The following is a 6,364-nucleotide window of genomic DNA, read 5'->3' as shown; positions in this document are numbered from 1 at the left end:
GCGCCACCAGGGAAGTCTCTCTACTTACTTTTTTACATATATAAACTACCAAAAAGAAAGAACAAATTATAGTTACTTCTGTTTTTGGAGTCCTTTCCTGGGTCCACATTTTGACAAAGTTCTTTTGTATTTAGGACAAAGAAGATCAATATAGAGTGGCTCAATACCAAATTGCTCTTGAATTCCAAGTATTGTCATAGTTACTTTACAGCTAACATTACAGAATAATAGCATACCCTGCTTTGTATGAGAGGTTATGCAAATAAAATTTTAACTTGTTACTTTTTCCTTAACTAAAGCTTATTGCCTGAGAATTGCATCTATTGAAACTTACCTTGCTGAATGTTTGAGCAACTATTACTATTTTATACACTTTTTAGTTCTTTTTTTTTAAAATTGAAGTATAGTTGACTTACAAAGTTGTGTTAGTTTCAGTTGTACAGCAAAGTGATTCCGTTACATATATGTAAGTATATATTTATCCATTTTTTAAAAAGTATCACTGGTATCTGGGACTGGGAAGATTCTTAACATTTTGAGTAAGAAATGAATTTGTTAATTTAAAAAATGATAATACCCAGAATTAATTAGGATGTGGAAAAAATAGACACTGTTAATACTTTGTTGCTCAAATATAAATTGGTACTAAACTTCTGGAGAACAACTTGGTAGTAAGCATTAAGATTTTTAAAATTTCTGTAATCTTTGACCCAACAATTCCAATTTTAGAAATATATCCTAAGAAAATAATTGAATTAGTGTGCTAAGTTCAATGTTCATTGTATCACTGTTCTATACAAAAAGTCTCTGCAAGCAATCTACATTTCTATCAAGAGGCATTAAGTTAAGTTTGACATATTTACAAAAGGAAATACTATGTGGCCATAGATTGATATTCATTATCATGAAAAGATGTCCAGAATATATTATGATGAAAAAAGAGGGTTATCAATCAGTATTTGTCAACTAATCCCATTAAAATGCTACACAGAGTTTATACTTTTCTATTATTTTCTTAATTTTTGCAATGAGCATGTGTTACATTTACAATTCTAAATCAGTAAACTAATTGCTATCTGAAGAAAAAGATGCCTTTCTTTGCCTTAAACTCTTTAACTACTAGACAGCGTTTATATTCTGGGACTTCTCTGAGCTTCCCCACTACACTACCCTTCAAGGAAGGTAAAGTAGTATCTCCCTCCTCCATGACATCTTAAGAGATACCAAGATCAGGCCAAAGGTCACACCAGAGAAGGGCAACGATGGCCAATTCCAGGGTCAATTAGCCAGCTGCCCCATTCAGGGTTCTTCGGTAGAAGGTTGCTGCAGTGTTTCACAATTAAGTGTGGGTGACACCCTCTCAGGAGCTTTAAGAAGCTAAACACAGGTCATCCCACTGACCTCACCAAATCCTATGCCTCCCTCAGCCTTGGGGACTCTCTGTATCCCCCGACATCACTCTCTACTAAACTGGTCCATCCCATCCCTCCTGTTCTCTCTCCAGGGGAATCCTGCATAAGCTTCCTTCAAAGAGCCTTTAATAACAGTGTTGGCTTCATTTTGGGGTTGGGGGGGTGTAAGAGCAGACAACTCTATTTCCATCCTGGTAAGTACCAGGTATACTGAAACCACATATTAAATGCATTTGGTCACCTGGATAAAAAGTTCATTTCACCTGGCTACTCTCAGGAAGAGAAAATCCTATCCCTATGATTTTGTTCTGTAAACTTAAGCATGATTTATAAAATGTAAAAGGATAGGATATTCCCAAGTTTGACATAGCTGTATTAGTCATAGCTGTCCCTCCTCCCAGAAAGAAAAAAAAAAAAAAACAGAAAAGCAAAAAAAGAAGGGGGAATAGTAGGGAGCAGATAGATCAGACTCAGAAATGCCATTTGTGCAAGAATTGCGTGCAAGTCATCACTGTTCTTATACATTGTGGTACCCCCACTGTTTACTTTCAGTGAATGTCTATTAAATATAAATGGAGGTAACATTGCACAGAGACTTAAGATGTATTTTACATATTCAGTTGTGCACCACAGTTGGATCTTGATATGCTGAATGTTTGCAAAAAGGGCTCTACTGTAACCAAGTCAGATCCAAATCTGTAAACAGACTGACAAAATATCTATTTATTAAGAAGAAAATTGCATCCTACAGAAAAGACCAAAGTCCATAATTCTGTAATTAAAAGCAGGATTTAGATAAGAGAAAAAAGTTTTAGTGATCAGGAGACATGATAAAAGTGTAAAATTTGTTTGTCTCAAAATAGCCAAGCTTGGGCATATTTCACAAAGCTTCCACCAAAAATGGGTTAGAAAGCTGAAAATTAATGCAATTGAGTCCTAGATTATAAAAATGAGGCAAATCTCAGTTTTTAATGAACTATTATAAGCACTGTCTTAGTTTGATTTTTCATGCTCACTCCGGGGCAGTCTGAAATAGGTAGTGTCTCCCTTGGGCTCCTCTAGTTTGCCCACCCAGTTATCTTCCCAGAACTGCACTCTTCATATGACCTGTGATGCACTCTTTTCCTATCGCCTTTCCTGGATAACCTGATAAACAGCCCCAGGTTAATGGAGAGTAGACTTCTTTCACCTAGTGATTAAGTGCATTTTAAGCAGGTGATTGTTCTTGTCAATGATAATTTGAAGTTTGTTACTTTCAGTTTGTTTCTGGACATGGGCTCCCTGTTGTAGTTCATAGGATAGGACTATGACATACAAGATATAGGAAACTATATCTTCATTTTTGCAGCTGCAAAGATTACTTGGGCCCTGATAGAGAAATGATTATAGCTGAATAGATCAATAATTTTTAAGGAAACATTGTAAAGACCTAAGTTAACTTATTTCATCCAGAATTATACATGTATAAAGACCCAGTATGTAAGAAATTAAACCACTTGAATAAAGAAAAATCTGGCTCATTCATCCTTCCAAAAATAATAACCAGCATTTATTGACTGTTTACTATGTTCCAGGTACTGCTATATTTTATGTAAAAAATTATGTAACTTTTTATTATGGGAAATTTTAAACTTAAGAAATAAAGATCATTATGAATAAACAACAAGATCCTCCTGTATAGTACAGGGAACTATATTCAATATCCTGTGATAAACCATAATGGAAAAGAATCTGAAAAAGAATATATATATCTATAACTGAGTCACTTTGCTGTACAGCAGAAATTAACACAACATTGCAAATCAACTATACATCAATAAAATTTTTTAAAAATTAAAGATCATTAAAAAACCTTTATGTATGCATTGCCCACTTTATTTATTTATTTTTAACATCTTTATTGGAGTATAATTGCTTTACAATGTTGTGTTAGTTTCTGCTGTACAGCAAAGTGAATCAGCTGTATGTATACATATATCCCCATATCCCCTCCCTCTTGCATCTCCCTCCCACCCCTCTAGGTGGTCACAAAGCACCGAGGTGATCTCCCTGTGCATCGCCCACTTTAAATCATTATCGGGGTTTCTCTGGTGGCGCAGTGGTTGGGAGTCCGTCTGCCGATTCTGGGGACACGGGTTCGTGCCCCGGGCTGGGAAGATCCCACATGCCGCAGAGCGGCTGGGCCTGTGAGCCATGGACGCTGGGCCTGCATGTCCCGAGCCTGTGCTCCGCAACGGGAGAGGCCACAACAGTGAGAGGCCCACGTACAGCAAAAAAAAAAAAAAAAAAAATCATTATCATCAACATTTTGCCATATATGTTTTATTTACCACCATCATTCTCCTCCCTCAATTTTTTTTTTCTGGAGTATTTAAAGCAAATGCCACATGTCCTATAATTCACTCATAAATATCTTAAATACATTCTTAACTTTTAAAATATATTAGCTATTTTAGTCGTCAAAAGCAGATACTATTATTATTCCCATTTTACATATGTATAAACTGAGGCAAAGGTCATTGAGTGATTCGAACCCTGGAGTCTGATGGCCGGCCTCCAAGATGGCCCCCGCCCCCAGCCTCCTGGTATCTATACGAGATGCTATGTCACTTCTGAGATTGGACTTGGGTGCCTCTCCCTTTTTTGGGAGACACCCACGTCCAGCTGCCATGTCCCGCAGCCCCATGGCGGGGTCCCGCATGGTGAAGAATGCAGGCGTCCAGCCAACAGCCCGCGAGGAGCTTAGGTTTGCCAACAACCACAGCAGAGAACTCGGAGGCAGATTCTTCAGCCCTATTTGAGCCTTGAAATGACCGCAGCCGGAGCTGACAGTTTGACTGTATCCTCATGAGAGACCCTGAACCAGGACCATCCAGCTAAACCGCTCCTAGATTTCGGATCCACAGAAATTGTGAGATAATAAATATTCATTGTTGAAGTCGCTATATTTTGGGGTAATTTGTTACGTAGCAATAGATTACTAATACATCCTGTATTCTCAGTCACTGTTGTATTCTGTCCCCAGATACAAGTCTGGGATGGCTTTTGCTTTGCCAGTACTCTGATACTTAAATGACAATGCTGAGGCAATGAACTGAAAGGATATATTTAGGGAGTTTAATATCACACACTCATTTAACTGCTATTCTAATCTGTGAGTGGTGAATGTAATAAGGGGACTAATTAATTAAACCAAGTATCCCACTTGCATATAATTTCCATATCAGCACAAACTAAACTACTTCCTACTTTAAATTAAAAAAAAAAAAAGACTGCAGAATATTCTCTCTTTTTTTTTTTTTTTTTTTTGCCATGTGCCTTGCCGGATCTTAGTTCCCCAACCAGGGATCCAACCCTGCCCCTCAGCAGTGAAAGTGCAGAGTTCTAACCACAGGACCACCAGGGAATGACCTCTCTATTAGTTATTAAAACAATACCCTATTAATTGCAATTTGATTGTTTCCAGGGGTTTTTTTTGTGGTTGTTACAAATGATGCTTCATTGAACATCTGTATACATCCTATCTTAATGAACTTTTGCAGGTATAGCCTTATGGAATATTTCTAGCAGTGAGCTTGATAGGCCAAGGGTATGTGCTTTCTACATTGGTAGTGACTGCCTGATCACCTTCACAAAAGTCCCACTAGTTACAATACCACCAATCCTTATGCGAGTTTCCCCATCTTCCCACACATTTGTTAGAACTAAATACCATTAAACTTCTCAATTTTGCCAATCCAAAAGGTGTTAAATATCTTCCATTCTTTGGATCTGCATTTTTTTTTAACTGTGGATGAAGTTAAGCCTCTCTTTATGAGTTTATTGATCATTAGTATTTCTTTTTCTCTGAACTATCTGTCCTTACAAGAGCTCTTTGTAAAGTATGGACATGTTAATATTTTTCTCAGTCATTTGACCCTTGACTTTGTTTATGATTTATGGTTTTTGGACTTTAGATACTACTTAGTAAGGCTCCTTCTTCTACGGTAGCAAATATATGTTCCCATGCTTTCTTCTAGAAGTTTCTGTTTTTCATTAGTTACATAACATCTTTGCTCCCTCTAGAATTTACTTTGGTTTAAAGAATGAGATAGGGATTCAGTATTTTTGTCCTCCTCCCCATATATATAATAATATAGTTGTTTTGATACCATGTACCTAATAATCTCTCATTCCTCATCAATTTGACATGACACCTTTATCACAAACTAACTCTCCATATATATTTGGATCTATTTTGGACCCTTTATTCTGTTCCATGGATCTACCTATTTCTTTACAAGTTCTAAAGTACTTCAGTTATTACAGCATCAATTTGTAGTAGGACCATCCATACCTTGTTTTGAATTTTCCTGGCTACCATGAATTATAGAACTATTTTTCAAGATAAAAAAATCCTTTGTATTTTAATTGGGATTGGATTGAATTTATATGACAACTGAGGAAGAATTTATATACTTAACATATTTAGTCTCTTGATCCAAGAAATGTTATGTCTTTCAATTTACTTATCTTCTTTTATGTCCCCAAATAGAATTTTGAAGTTTTCTTCATTTAAATTCTATATATTTTTTGTTTGTGAATGCTTAGATATTTGATCAGTTTATAGTTTTTAAAATAAAATATCTTCTTCCACTAAATTTTTTCATAGTTATTAATTAGGGATATGTTGCTGATTTTTATATACTCAATGTATAACCTTCCATTTTGATGAATTCTATGATTGCTTCTAATAGTTTTTAGTAATTCTCTAGGGTTTTTATTTTCTAGATATATATTGTAAACACTGTTGGTGTCCCACCCAGACTCCCTTTACAAGCCCAATACATCCGTCCCCCAGCTGCTGTGAATGTTGACTACTAACTACTCACAGTTAGCCCCTTCTCTGGAGAATTGCCTTTGGTTGGATGGGAGCTGAGTTGCCTAGGAGATAACATTTCCCTCCACCGTAA

This window comes from Lagenorhynchus albirostris, chromosome 10 (genome assembly GCF_949774975.1).
Source record: "Lagenorhynchus albirostris chromosome 10, mLagAlb1.1, whole genome shotgun sequence".
NCBI lineage: Eukaryota > Metazoa > Chordata > Mammalia > Artiodactyla > Delphinidae > Lagenorhynchus > Lagenorhynchus albirostris.
The sequence above is the reverse complement of the archived record's forward strand: the minus strand, read 5'-3'. Positions refer to the sequence as shown.